This window comes from Geotrypetes seraphini, chromosome 15, assembly GCF_902459505.1.
Source record: "Geotrypetes seraphini chromosome 15, aGeoSer1.1, whole genome shotgun sequence".
Classification (NCBI taxonomy): Eukaryota; Metazoa; Chordata; class Amphibia; order Gymnophiona; family Dermophiidae; genus Geotrypetes; species Geotrypetes seraphini.
Window position 1 is genome coordinate 66,212,122 of NC_047098.1, and position 15,965 is coordinate 66,228,086.

The following is a 15,965-nucleotide window of genomic DNA, read 5'->3' on the forward strand; positions in this document are numbered from 1 at the left end:
TTTTTTCAAATAGTTTCCACGGGCTGTTTTTGGTGCGATTTTTCTGGCAGCAGCTATCTTGGATTTTATCAATCTTGACTTAGTAAATAACGGCAGATAAAGACCATCCAGTCTGTCTATTAGTAAAAATACATGATTAAATTAACTTGTCTCTTCTTTGATATTTCTGGGCCTTAGACTGTAAAGTCCACCTGATATTGTCCTAGATTCCAACTGCTTAAGTTGCCTTCCAAACTCATTCCAGCCTATCCAACCATCCTGTTTGCAGGATATCTACCGTAAAGTCTGGCCAGTAACATCCTCATGTTCCAAGTTAGTGGAGTTCCCATTGATGCCCACCCCAGCCCATCCTACACCAAATCATCACATATGGGACACAGACCGTGCAAGTCTGTCAAGTACCGGCTTTAGTTCTTTAATTTACATCCTTCATTTTCCAATTAAAGATTCTCTGTGTTTATCCCATGCTTTTTTTGAATTCCATCACCGTTTTCCTCTCCACCACTTTCCTCGGGAGGGCAATCCAGGCATCTACCACCCTCTCCATGAAAAATAATTTTGTAACATTGCTCCTGAGTCTTCCTCCCTGCAACCTCAAAATATGCCCTCTAGTTTTACCATTTTCTCTTCTTTTTTTGCCTCATAACCCTGCAATTTTGCAAAACAACATCAGGGATGGACTCCTCAGCCTCTGATCAGATTAATTCATCTGTAAATTGTACCGGACTGCTGGTGGAGGAGTGTCCACATGCCGCAGCACACACGGGGAGGGGGGTGGGAGTTTCAGGCCTCACCCCCTATGGATCCTCTAGGGCTGAGGAACTAATGTGGGCCCAAGAATTGGGCAAAATATCCCGCCCAATACCAATTTTGGCAACAGCACAAAACACAAGCGCACCAAGTCCGGGGACCCCTTAGAAGCCTTGTCTGGAGTCTGTTGGGAGTCAGCCTCGGCCCCAGTGTGGCTTTTTCCCTGGAATTCTTCTAGCTTGTGTGGAGAGCATATCTCACGTGGCACAGAAGCAGATTCTGGATCTCTTGGATCACGTGGACTTCCCATGGTCGGTCAACCATCTAGAGCAGTGTCTCAAACTTTCTCAAGCTGGGACACACTAAAAGTAGTGGCCATGGCTCGAGCCACCCGGAAGTGTGCAGACATTGCCTTGATGACATCATGAACATGCATGACATCATCACGTCGACATATACACATGCACAGAGGCCTTCCAGACAGGCCCTGAGACGCCAGTAGGGGGTGCCAGCAGGGAAGAGGGCAGAAGAGAAGGAGAGGCGCTGGCGCCGGCTGATTGCCTACAGCAGTGTTTCTCAACTACTTCAAGCTAAGTGCCTTTAACCACAGACCTCCCACCTCCACCCTAGACCCACCCAAGCTCTACCCAAGATCTTCCCACTTTACTAATTGTAATGCCATTTTTTCCTTTCATTTTTCATATACACACAATATACACAGCAGATATAAATTCTCAAAACTGACATTTCAGTCAGTATATTGAAAATAAAATCATTTTCCCTACCTTTGATGTCTGGTGACTTTATTGTCTGTGCTTTTAACTGTTTCCAGGGCCATCTTATCATTGACTGGTTTTCTGTCCTTCACTTTCTGACCTGCATCCATCTTTGGCATTAACTTAACAATCAATTTTTTTGCTTTCTTTTCAAAATCTACCTTTCCATGTCTTCCCTTCCCTTCCTATCTCTCTCTCTCTCTCGTTCAATCCCCATTTCCATGGTCTGACATCTCTCTCCTTCCCCCCCAGTAGTCTGACATCTCTCTCCTTCCCTCCCTCCTCCCAGTGGTCTGACATCTCTCTCCTTCCTTTCCCCCCTTCTCAGTCTGTCATCTTTCTCCTCTCCTTCCTACAATCAGGCATCTCTCTCTACTACTACTACTATTATTATTGTTATTTCTATAGCGCTACCAGACTCCCCTCCTTCCCTTTCATTCCCTGGTCTGGTATCTCTCCCTTCCTTTAGTCATCTCCCCCCCCCCAATGTAACATTTCTCTCTCCCTTCCTCCTTTCTGCCCCTTGCAGTCCATCTCCCTCACTTCCTCCTTTCTGGGCCCTCTCCCAGTCCAACATTTCTCAGATTTCTCAGGGGGAGCACTTCTCTTGTGGCCGCCCCTGCGATAGCCTTTTCCTACGTGGAATCTAAATATTGTGCTGAAGGGGCTTGCTGAAGCTACTTTTGAGCTGCTTAAGGATGCATTCTTTCTGGACTTTATGGTCAAGATAGTCTTCCTCGTGGTGATGGTTTCTGCAAGGCGTATTTCTGAACCTTAGGCTTTGTAGAGAGCCCTTTCTCTGGAACATGGAGACACCTCCGTATAGTTCCTTCATTTCTTCCAAAAGTGGTTGAGATTGTCATGTCAACCAGGAAGTTCATCTGCCTGCTTTTCGTCCCACGGGGTTGGAGCAGAAAGATAAGATCTTATGGAAACTAGACATGTGAAGAGTCTTACTCCACTACTTGGAAAGGACCAGTGAATTCTGTCTTTCTGACCATCTGTTTGTCCTGACTAGCCAATCCAGGTGGTGTAGGCCGGTGTCCAAGGCCTCTGTTGCCAGAGAGATCCACATGGCCATTGCTTCGACTTGTATCGCCTGTGATAAGCAGCCGCAAGTTTCTTTCAGAGCTCACTTGACAGAGAGTGTGTCAGCTTCATGGGCAGAATCTCAAGCAGTTCCTCTGGCTGAAATTTGTAGAACGGCTAATTGGCCTTCCCTCCATACATTCACAAAGTTCTACAGAGTGTATGTGGTGGCTCGGTCTGATGCCACTTTTGGGGCTTCGGTTTTGCGGGCAGGCTCTTCTGTCCCACCCTAGGCATTGCTATTGCTTTGGTACATCACCTACTTTACAGACTCCAGAGTGGTTGTAACAGAATGGAAGATTAGGTTCTTACCTTTGGTAATCTTCTTTCTGTTAATCCACGGAGGAATCTGTAAGACGTCTACTCTGATTCTTTCTGTATCGCCTACATTTTCTGCCTCAGATGTTTCTCCTTTTCAGACTGACGTATCGTCCAGCCAGCAGGAACCCGAAACAATGTGTGTGGCTTTCTGCAAGACCCGGTTTGTGGGTATAGATTGAACACTTTACAGACTCCTCCGTGGATTAACAGAAAGAAGATTACCAAAGGTAAGAACCTAATCTTCCAGTCTAGAACACTCACTACCCTCAAAGTGCATGTCATGATTTGATGGTGTGTATTTTGTTAATGGGTGTACGCATGGGCAGATGACATGAATATATGCGTAGACTGTAAAATACGGAAATTTTGGCTAGTATTTAGGGGTGAGCTGGTGTAAAAGTTCTCGCTCTAAATGTGAGTTTGCTGCCACTATTCTATAAAGAAAAATAGGTGCCTGTTTTCATTATAAAATAGGGTTAAAATAGGCATTTTATTTCAGAATTTTCCTCTGACCCCTGGATTCTATAATGTTTGCCCAAATCTGGGTGTGATCTTGAGAAGAGTGCACAATGAGATTGGTTAATAGGCCAATTAATAGCAATAATTGGGCACTAATAATTATTGGCATCCCAATCCTCCTTCCTAGACCTGACCACCCCCAACTGAACTTGATTCCAACAATTGAAGCCCCTCCCCATCTGTTCATCCTTGATGGTGTGGTGGGCAAGATATAGACAGTACTGGGTAGACTTCTATGGTCTATTGCGCAGAAGTATTAAAGAAAAGACAATTTAATCATGAATGTATAATGAGTGTGGCTCTTGGGCAGACTGGATGGACCATTCAGGTCTTTATCTGCTGTCACTTACTATGTTACTATGTATACAGGGGCAAACCTGCCTCTAGTGGCTCCCACTGAAAAATGGCAGCTCTGACCTCTAGTTCTAGTCTCGTGTACTACTGCTAGGGGCTGACCTGAGTGGTAATATGGCGAGTCTAGCGCTAGAGACTGCAGCTGCAGTTTTCAATGGGAATATTGACTGTCTGTAATTTTACACATATGCCTGTGCGCTCTGCCCACAAGCCAAACCACACACATGGACTCCCACAAGCAAAGTACATGCCATCAGAACATGGTGCGTGCTTTTCCATTCATCTGTATTCAGTTACATGTATAAGTTCCCATTCATCTGCATAAATGATTTGAATGTTGCTATTACACACATTTTAGGTAGCTCCATATAGAATTACCCTGAAATGCTCAGGATGGAAGGGGTGGGAAATAACGGTTAATGTACTTTTACCATGCAAATCATTTCACACAACTTTAACAGGTGGAATTATATGGTACATGATTTTACTCGTGTGTATGGAAAGATTACCGGGTGCATTGTCAACCATTACAACAGAGACTTCTAATAACTGCATGTTAAATTTTGCAACTAATATGTGCTAAAATTCTGCAAATTGTTGCTGCACTTCAGAAACCAGTTTCTACCACTAATTTCATAGTCAGGAGACTAGCATGGCTACCACACCAATTTATCCATAATTACGGGAGGAACTGTGATTCTTTGACAACTTAATGTTTCTAATAATTAAACTGTGATTTTCCATCTATTCAAGAGACAAGTAGACAGATGTGTTTTGGAAGGTTGAGAGGTTGAGGGCAGCGTCTTAATTCTAAATTTATAATTTCTCTTTCAATAAGAATGGTCAAGGCAGGATAGTCTTAACCAAATGGACAACTTCTAATGCATTAATATTAAATACATAAAATACAGAGACTGTTGGTCATCCCTGTGAATCTATAGGTAATACCTAGCAGATGATGTTGGCGTCACATTCCATTATCCTGTTCACAATGTCTTCTGCTGTGGAATGACTGGTGCACGCTCATCTACTGTTAGATGGATGCTCAATCTATAATTCTATTCTCAGTGTCCATGCAAAGCAGCCTGCTAATTTTCTGCGATGGATACTGAAAAGAAGTTGCCATTGGAGTGGCTCAGGTGTCCACAGCTGCCTCTATTCCTCTTAGAGCATGATTAATACAGTCTTTCATACTTCTGAACTATCTACTAGAGACTCGGTATTCAAAACAATTGAAACTAAAGTATATAAACCTTAAGCTTATATACTGCATCTTCTCTATAAATATAGAGCTTGACACGGTTTAGAACAATTAAAAGGGAAGTACAGTGGGAGTTGGTGGTAGGGGGAAGCGGAAATTTACGTTTTTGAGAATAGGCTCCTGGATGTTTAAATTTCTTTTCCAGGCTAACTGGGCATTTTCAGTGACTCTTAACCAGATAGTGCTGCTAAAAATGCCTGGTTTGTGCCAAAACCGGCTATTTTGCTAAATTTCTGCACTTATCCAGCTGAGATAACAGCATAAATAGGACTGCATAAAGTGCGGTCCTAAAATGAGGTTCTTCATAGCCAGTTAAGCGGGGCATTGGGGCAGGAGTGATTCTCACTCGCTCCTGCCTGTGCTCTCTCTCTGCTGAGATTTCCATTTTTGGGGCACAAATATCTCTGTTTATATTTGAGTATATACAGTACCTGGAAATTAAATATTGGAGCCTAGACGCATTGGATTTGCAAGTATAATGTCAACAGTTGTCAGCAAAATGTTCATCACCGCTGGTTGAATATCGGGCCTTAACTTCAAAGAGGAAACTCTATAGGGGTGTTTTCCCGGCTTATGGGATGATTTTCCAAGGGCTTCTGAGCAGAGATGGTAGCAATCTATTAAAGAGAGGAGGAAGGGGGCAATTCTAGACATTCGTCAACACAATTGTGCGCACTGTGCACCTTGTGTGTTTTTATCGAATATTAGCATAAATCGTCAGATACATGCTTATATTTTAGGAAAGAACCAGGCCAGATCTGTGCACATAATTTTCAGTGTTTTGTAAGTGGGAGACACCCTCATGCCCCGCCCACATGCACACCTATGTGATATCCCCAGATTCTTTATTGTATCTGGATTTGTGTGCCAAAATTTAGGCACGTTCCCCAGATGTGTGCACAAATTAATTGGTGTAACGGCAATTTAAATGTTAGTAATTGGATACTACCAATTCTTGAAGTCAGTTGGCATCCATTAAAATTTGCATGTGTAACTGGCAGCAAGGCATGACATCTAACTCACGTGTAATTCAAAAGGGGGCATGGCAGCATTCCAGAAAGTTGTGAGCGTAGTTACAGAATACTGTCTTAGCGTGCCAGCCAAGTCTCGTTGGATATAAATCTTGCACCCAAATGTAGGCATGAGAATTGGCACTAAGAATGACTGTGTATAAAGGGCACACACCCTTTAAAGAAATGCACTTAGTGTTGAATATTTTCAAGCACCAAATTTTCAGTGCTATGTTTAGAATTCCCCCCCAAGTGACTTGTGCCTGTAAGTACATCAGCCCTATCAACCTACCTTTCCAATCTCTGGTGGGCAAATAATGGGCAAGAGTGAAGCCCATTTGCTCCTGCCCACCACTGTGGCCCCTTCAAAATGGTTGCCACAACCTCTAGTAGAATTCAAGTTTATTAAAATATTTGTTATACCGCTTATTCAAATTTCTAAGCGATGTACAGCAATAAAAAGTAAAGTTTATAAAACAAACATTTAGTATTAAAATAATAAAAACGAGACAGTGTTAGTCTAATAAGGGTTAAACAGGGAGCACGTAAGTTGACTACACACAAGTAGGAAAGGGGGAAGAACTACAATAATTAAAGTAAAGAGAACATTAAAGGTAAAAACACAAGGTAGGTAGGAAGACTAGCATAGTTTAGTCCTGAAAAGGACATTTTTTTTTTTATTTATCCAAAGGCATCCTTAAATAAAAAAGTTTTGAGTTTGCCTTAAATTGCTTTATTGAAGATTCCGTTCGTAAATGATGAGGCAATGAATTCCATAGGGTAGGCGCGGTAACAGCAAAATTATTGATTCTTAAAGTATTGATAATCTTGAGAGATGGAACAGTTAAGAGATTTTGTGATGTAGAACGAAGAGATTTGGCAGGGTAATAGGGAATAAGTAATCGGTCATTTTAAAGGAGCAGGAGTGAGATATATGAGGACATCAAGTGTCTTCTCATACATTTAATCCTGCAACGCTCACTTCTATAACCAAGATTGGCGTTTCAACACACTCCACATTCTATATGCTTCCTTAATAACTGGTCTGCTTCCCCTTGTCTTGCTGCTGATGATAACTTGTCCTCTGGGTTAGTACATCATATGCCATACATGAAAAAGGCAATGGTAAGACCTATTCTATAAAAGCATCTCTGGATCACTCTGTGCCCACTAATTATAAGCCTATTTCAAATCTTTCCTACCTGTCTAAGCTAGCCAAGAAGAAGGTCATTTCTTAGCTGCTCCATCATGTGGAGCTCTCTAATGTGCTTTATTCCTATGAAGCCAGGCTCAGACTGGTACACAGTACTTAGACTGTTCTTTCAGCGCTCCTTAGTGAATTACATACTACATTTCTGGATTTCACATAGTAAATGACAGCAGATAAAGACCTGAACGGTCCATCCAGCCTACCCATAAGTTATACCCATTAAAAAATACATGATTAAATTAACTTGTCTTTTCTTTGACATTTCTGGGCCATAGACTTTAGAGTCTGGTATTGTCCTAGGTTCCAAATGCTGAAGTTGCCGTCCAAGCTCACTCCTGCCCATCCAACCATCCTATTGTTTGCAGGATATTTACCGTAAAGTCTGACCAGTAATATCCTCAGGGTCCAAGTTAGTGGAGTTCCCATTGATGCCCACCCCAGCCCATCCTACACCAAATCACGACATATTCCAAGACATAGACCATTCAAGTCTGTCCAGAACCAGCCTTAGTTCTTTAATTTACATCCTTCGTTTTCTAATTAGAGATCCATTTGGTTCTATATTAATACCTTTCAAATATTTAAGTGTCTGTATCATATCTCATATTGAGGTCTTCCAGTCTTTTCTCATACTTCTTTTTGTTCAAACCCTTTACCATTTTTGGCCCCTTCCTCTTGGCCACTTCATGTCTTCAAGATTTTACATCTTCATTTGATCCAATTGAACATAACATAGAAACATGATGGCAGATAAAGGCCAAATGGCCCATCTAGTCTGCCCATCCACAGTAACCATTATCTCTTTCTCTGTCTGAGATCCCACATGCCCCAGGCCCTCTTGAATTCAGACACAGTCTCTGGTTCCACCACCTCTTCCAGGATACTGTTCCATGCATCTACCACCCTTTCTGTAAAAAAGTATTTATATTACATTAGTGATTTTTATTCTGCCATTACCTTGCGGTTCAAGGTGGATTACAGAAGAGGATTTCTGGATATGTCTAGAGATGTTACAGAGTGGAGTGGGTTGCTTCAGAAGATTGAAATGTTTCTTTCGGTGTTAGTTAGTCTTCATGGATTTCTTGAATAGCAAGATTTTTATTTCTTTTCTGAAAGTTTTGTAGTTTGGGGTCGCGATTAGTATATTAGAGAGTTGGTGGGCTAGATTACTCAAGAGCCTATCACCTCTTAACTTCATCCTATGCCCTCTCAATGCAGAGTTTCCTTTCAAATGAAAGAGACTCGACTCATGCACATTTATATTATGTAGGTATTTAAGCGACTCTTATCATATCTCCCCTCTCCCGCCTTTCCTCTAAAGTATACAGATTGAGATCTTTAAGGCTATCCCCTATACGCCTTATCATGAAGACCACACACCATTTTAGTAGCCTTCCTCTGGACCGACGCCATCCTTTTTATATCTTTTTGAAGGTGCGGCCTCCAGAATTGTACACAATATTCTAAATGAGGTCTCACCAGAGCCTTATACAGAGGCATCAATACCTCCTTTTTCCTACTGACCATACCTCTTCCTATGCAACTTAGCATCCTTCTAGCTTTCGCCGTCACTTTTTCAACCTGTTTGGACACCTTAAGATCATCACATACAATCACACCCAAGTCCCGCTCTTCCGTTGTGCACATAAGTTCTTCACCCCCTAAACTGTACCGTTCCCTCTGGTTTTTACAGCCCTTAGTAATAAACCACTTTATATAATATGTAAATATTACATTATATTATGATTTATAGCAGACCTGTTAATTGGAACTCAAGCAACCGGCAAAAAAAATCAAAGAAATACTGTAATACATTAAATAAAATTGAAAATAAAATCAAATTTAAATCAATAAAATCAAATTTAAATCAATAAAATCAAATTTAATTAAATCAATAAAATCTAATTTAATTGTAAACTTGGCCGCCACACCAAAGTACGCCCACGCTTTGCCTACCACATGTCCAGCAGTTTGTCTGGAACAGTTTATGGTATGGTATAGTATTAGTTAAGCCTATTTTTAATAGTAACTCTCAAGCAACCAGAAACTACATTTTTCTGGCATCTATCAGTTCCCATGGGTGCTGGTTAACTGAGTCTACTGTATGTTCCACCACTACCCGAAGAGTTCAAGTGGACCACAAAGAACAGTTACCAAGAGCAAACCCAGTTAAACAATCATAATTCAAATAGTTTCTCTAATTGTGCCATAGAAAGACAGTATATTAAATGTTTACTCTTACCCATTATTAAGCACAATTAACAAACATAATCATCTTTTGGTACAACTCCCATACCATTTTTGCTGTCTTCTTCTGAGCTGCTTCATGCTTTTTATGTCCTAAACAAAATATGGTTTCCAAAACTGAACACAATACTTCAAGTGGAGTCTCACCAAATGACTTGTTACAGGGGTACCCATTCCTCAGCATAAACCATCACAAAAGGGCCTAATTTCCTCCTCCTTTTCCAATCGGAGTGAGAGCAAGACAAAAATGAGCAGTCTGTCAAATAAACAGTCTATGACTTAATTCCAAGGAATATTGAGAAAAGTTCTCTCGGGACTGCAATGTTTTGCTAGTACTCCTATAGTTGGCTGATCATGCAAATTAGTCTCTTATGGAAATTTAGTCTTTTATGTAAGTTTAGTTGGCAAGTTCACCCTGAGGCAAGCAGGAATTGGCCAGAGCAAGGCTGGATGTGTTTACACAGATGAAACCAGGCACTCAGATTATAAGAACATACCTGATGACTCAAGCATGGCATCCAAAGGGAGGAATTGCCACCCTCATAGAACAGTTGAGAGGTTCTGCTCCCCATTCTCTATTTTCTCTTTGGATTGTGACTCCTAGATTATGGATCGATTTCCAAGTCCCATTCTTGACTCCCTCCCTCCATGGGTGTTTAATGTTCCTCACGGGGGGTTCCCACATAATCTCATCTTCTTCCTCCCCCTGGGCAAGTTTCTCTTTGCATTTTGATTCCCTTCCCTGGATCCTGCACTTCATGGGTTCTAGTGATAGTTAGACCTAAAGGGAGGCCCTACATTCCTTGGGCTAGTGGACTTCAAAAACCCTTTTGGCCCAAGGGAGGTATATGGAATGAGAGCTTGGGGATTTGAGGGGACCCTACGAAATCTCTAGTAATGAGGTGGGACTTTTTTTCTACACCTTCTACAGGTACCCTATCTCCCTCATCACATTGATGACATTCTACAGTATTACAAATAAATGCTTAGTATTAATACATTTGACAAGTGTATTATAATTTCAGATCTTTTGAACATGGACTACTTATATTTTCTAAAGCATATTCTGTTTCTTCATTTAAGTGTGTATAAATTGCCTCTAGGAAACAGCTGTAAGCGCCATTCTGACAGATCCTTGGGAAGTACATTATATGACAAGGCCAATTAATCTCATTTGAAAAGAGAAAAATCAGTCCAGTTGGCCTGGTTATACAATTGGGTCAATGCTAAAATTAGATCCATCACTTTTTCTATAACAGGCAGAGTTTTGAATGTACTCTGCTATATTTTTTTCACCCTTCTGGATCTGTGCTTGGGAAATTTATGAACACAAACATACATACAATATATATACAAATATAACTTAGTGGCAGAGTTTCTGCTGTAGCGCCTGAACTTTGTAAAACCTTTGGTTTCAAGAACTGAAGTGTAAGGGTGAGACTTAAATTGAATGCCTAGGTAGCAGCAAGTATGGAACTAGTATGATGGTTGTTAGAATGGGAGTCTGCTCATAGGGTCAGGCCCTACCCAGAATTTTCTTTTTTTTTTTTCTGAGCAAGAGAATAAAAAACAGATGAAAGTAGTCCCCTGTATACAAGTCATGGATGACTTACGGAGACCACCAGTTAAACAGACTGTTATTTAAATGGTTTGCCATTGCATTCCTCATAGGAGCGCAGCACACAGTACTGTTTGAGGGAATGATATGGACAGACTAAAACAGCCAAAAAAGCAAATAGGATGCTAGGAATTATTAAAAAAGGGATGGTTAACAAGACTAAGAATGTTATAATGCCCTTGTATCACTCCATGGTATGACCTCATCTGGAGTATTGTGTTCAATTCTGGTCTCCTTATCTCAAGAAAGATATAGCGGCGCTAGAAAAGGTTCAAAGAAGAGCGACCAAGATGATAAAGGGGATGGAACTCCTCTCGTATGAGGAAAGACTAAAATGGTTAGGGCTCTTCAGCGTGGAAAAGAGACGGCTGAGGAGAGATAGGATTGAAGTCTACAAAATCCTCAGTGGATCGATTTTTCACTCCGTCAAAAATTACAAAGACTAGGGGACACTCGATGAAGTTAAAGGGAAATACTTTTAAAAGCAATAGGAGGAAAATTTTTTCGCTCAGAGAATAGTTAACTCTGGAACATGTTGCCAGAGGATGTGGTAAGAGTACTGCACCTGGAGTACTGCGTCCAGCACTGGTCACCGTACATGAAGAAGGACACGGTACTACTCGAAAGGGTCCAGAGAAGAGCGACTAAAATGGTTAAGGGGCTGGAGGAGTTGCCGTACAGTGAGAGACTGGAGAAGCTGGGCCTCTTCTCCCTTGAAAAGAGAAGACTGAGAAGAGATATGATCGAAACATTCAAAATACTGAAGGGAATAGACTTAGTAGATAAAGACAGACTGTTCACACTCTCCAAGGTAGGGAGAACGAGAGGGCACTCTCTAAAGTTAAAAGGGGATAGATTCCGTACAAATGTAAGAAAGTTCTTTTTCACCCAGCCGCTGTTCCAGAGGCTGTTTTGGGGAAAACACCCTCCAGGGTTTCAAGACTAAGCTGGACAAGTTCCTGCTAAACAGGGACATACACAGGTGAGACTGGACTCATTTAGAGCACTGGTCTTTGACCTGGGGGCCGCCGCGTGAGTGGACTGCTGAGCAGGATGGACCACCGGTCTGACCCAGCAGCGGCAACTCTTATGTTCTAAGTGCGGATAGCATAGTTGGTTTTAAGAAAGGTTTGGACAAGTTCCTGGAGGAAAAGTTCATAGTCTGTTTTTGAGAAAGGCACAGGGGAAGCCACTGCTTGCCCTGTATCGGTAGCATGGAATATTGCTATTCTTTGGGTTTTGGCCAGGAACTAGTGACCTGGATTGGCCACCGTAAGAACAGGCTACTGGGCTTGATGGACCATTGGTCTAACCCAGTAAGGCTATTCTTATGTTCTTATCAAAAAGTGCTGAGAATGCTAGGGAAGGAGGCCTTAAACCAATGCTTCCCAAACTTATCCAACATGGGCCCCATTTTAACAACTGAAAGTTCACATGACCTGACATGAAAACAAAATAAGTTTCCATCTTCCTCCTCTCTTGTGCACTTTCTCCTTTTCATTTATTTCAAACTGGAAGGATGTCATAGGGCCTTTGAACTGGTATCATTCACAGACCCCCAGACTCTGAATTAGTTTCCAGCCTAACAGGAAGCTTGGTCAGGAGAGGCATGGCCTGTGAATGTTAACTGGCTCACAGGCCATATGGCTGCTAGTACTGGGCATAGATCATAGGGCGTGGCCCTGTTTCTTTGATACCATCCGTTGATGATGTAACCACTATTTAAAACTCAACACATTGACTTCTGGTTGGGAAAGCCTGTTGGCTTACTGGGCAGTGTTCAGCAAGGATTCAGTGAGTGGGACCCGTATAGTATAAGGCTAGTGGGTGACTGTGCCCATCTCTTGTTTTATCAGGAAGGGAGAGGAATTGGACTGCTGCCACTGACTTCATTTGTATCCTTGGGCAAGTCACCATCTCCCAGTTAGATTTTAAGCTTTTTGTTCCTGAATAGCTTAGGCACTGGTTAATGGCTTTGGGGCTCTTAATGGAGATCCATTAGCCAAGAAGTCTAAATACTTTCTACCAGATAATTTTACCTCATTCTATAACAGGACATTTAAATTGAATCATTATTTGCATGCTTAAATTATAGACGCCTTCCCAACATCAATGTACACTTGCTCAAATCCATTCTATAAATGATGCATACAACTTGCTTAGCACATAATGCAAAGGGACATTAATAGGAGAGGAGCATAGGCACGATCAATATTTCCGTGCATAAATTACAGAATACTGCCATTGTGCGGAATTTAGACACGAACATTGACATGGTGTAACTGGGTGTGCTTAATTATACGCATGTAGATGCTAGGATTCTGTAATGGAATCTTGGCACCCAGTTGCTGTCGCAGAATTAGCATTAGTACTATTTATTATTTCTATAGCGCTGAAGGGCGTATGCAGCGCTGTACATTTTAACATACAATAGACAGTCCCTGCTCAGAAGAGCTTACAATCTAATTTAGACAGGACATTTCAGGGTTGGGGAGATTATGGTAGAGGAAATGATACAGTGGGTCTAGATTCTGACAGCAGTGAGTGGGAGTTAAGAGTTGAAAGCAGTTTCAAAAAAGTGGGCCTTTAGCTTGGATTTGAACACTGCCAGGGATGGAGCATGAAGTATTGATTCAAGCAGCCTATTCTAGGCATATGGTGCCGCAAGAAAGAAGGGATGGAGTCTGGAGTTGGCAGTGGAAGAGAAGAGTACAGATAAGAGGGACTTGCCCGACGAGCGGAGATCATGGGAGGCAGCATAGCGTTACAGCTAGGTGCCTAACTTGTGATGCCTGGCTATAGAATTACCCCCTAAGTTTGATCACCACAAGCTGCATTTTAATGGTATCATGTAGGTAATGAGCTTTATAAGCTGAACACTAGCAGAACCAGGCAATCTAAACACAGATGGTTATCTGCATGTAGATGGAAATACATTACAGTATATGACAAAGCCAATTAACCTCATTTAAAATGAAAACCAGCCCAATTGCTCACCCTAGCTCAGGGGTAGGCAATTCCAGTCCTCGAGAGCCGGAGCCAGGTCAGGTTTTCAGGATATGCATGAGATAGATTTGGATCTTGATAGAATCGTGTGCAACCAGATCCATGCACCGATTCAAAGTTGAGCCAGTTAACATCAATAATTGATTGCTAACAGCTCGTTAACTTGTTTGTGTGCAGGTCTCAGGATTGCGTGCAATTTTGGGCACCATTAATAAAATCCGGGGAAAGTGCCACCCTATATCCTTGTAGACTGCCTTGGCACTATCAGGGCAGTTTTCTAACGGGTTGCCAATAGGAACTTATTCTACAGAGAAACGTAAGCCTCTACTTTCCTAATAGTTGGTCAGAAATGGACCTAGATTTAGGCACAAGGATGAGTTTGTGCCAATTATCTGAATAGTGAACTGTATACTGTTCAGCATTGGTCACCCTCTGGAGGATGGTGCTGAATATTCAGATATTATTTGACCACTGTGACTGGCATTGGGGGGGAGGGGCGCTGACAATAGCAATGAATATTTATTCATTAATTTTTATTTCCTCTTAGTTGAAGATTGTAACAGCTTAATGAAAAAAAAGCTTTTATAAATATTAAGCAGCATCATTTATTTAGTGATATTCTAGAATCCTAGATCCTTTTTAAATGAACTCGCACCAACCAGAGCCAGAACGACATGTAGAGTCCTTTAACTAAAGGTTAGTGCATACTAATGGAGTTAGAGCTCGCTAAATGCTAAGAAGCCTTATAAAATTGAAGATGGGCTTCATTAGTACAGTATTAGCAAAAGAGTCCCTTAAAAATGAAAGCTTATCTTTGGGCCCAGGGAGTGGATGGTCTCCAAACAGGTCCTGGGGATCCCCAGCCAGCTGAGGTCTTGACATCCACATGGAATATTCATGAGCTATATTTGAACATGCTACTTCATGCATGCAGATCTCTCTCATGCATTTTTATTGTGGATATTTTGATGACCAGACTGGTTGGGAGACCCCCAGGACCGGTTTGGGAACCAGTGGTCTAGAGAGTATTTCTGTGATAGACTTCTGCTGCTGCTGGAACCTGTTTTTGATTCCATTATAGCAAAGTACCAAGAAGCTTCCTGCTGGGATGAATTATTGTATTTGTACAGACAAATGAAAATAGTTTTTTAAAAGATTTTTCACACTTATTTAAATGTAATAGAAGTGGGGAAAAAAATTACCATGGATCTGTATTACAGTGTATTAGCATCCAGATAAACTTTGGAGCATAATTTTAAACTACCAGTATGTATAAATGTGAATTTTCATGTAAGTCGCTGCATTTTTGGGACCAGGCTGTGAGGGCTTTGGTCATATGAAGCACAGTGTGGAAAACTGCATGGAAGGTGACGGGAGGGTGACCAGTCTTTCTAATTCAACCTCCCAAGACACCATTTTAGTTTGTTAATTTTTATTTTTTTGGAAAGTAATAAAAAATTATTTTTCATTGTTCAGGTGTGTATGTGCTGAGTCTTCCTTTCTTTGCTTATTGCAAACAAATAGTAAAAATGAAACCAGAATTCCATGATTATAGTATTACAAAAGCAGAAAATCAGAAAATACCATGGTTCTCTTAAACTTCAATAAAGAGGGCGTAATTAAAAAAAAAAAAAAAAAAAAGGCAAACAATAACCCCCTCCTTTGGTATCTGGGAAGGAAATAGTTTAGAAGTCATTTTAGAAAGCGCAGTTGCTTACCTGTAACAGGTGTTCTCCATAGACAGCAGGGGAATGCAGCCACACTTGGAAGGTGAAGCCCTCCGACTGAGCCTAAGTGCCGGTAC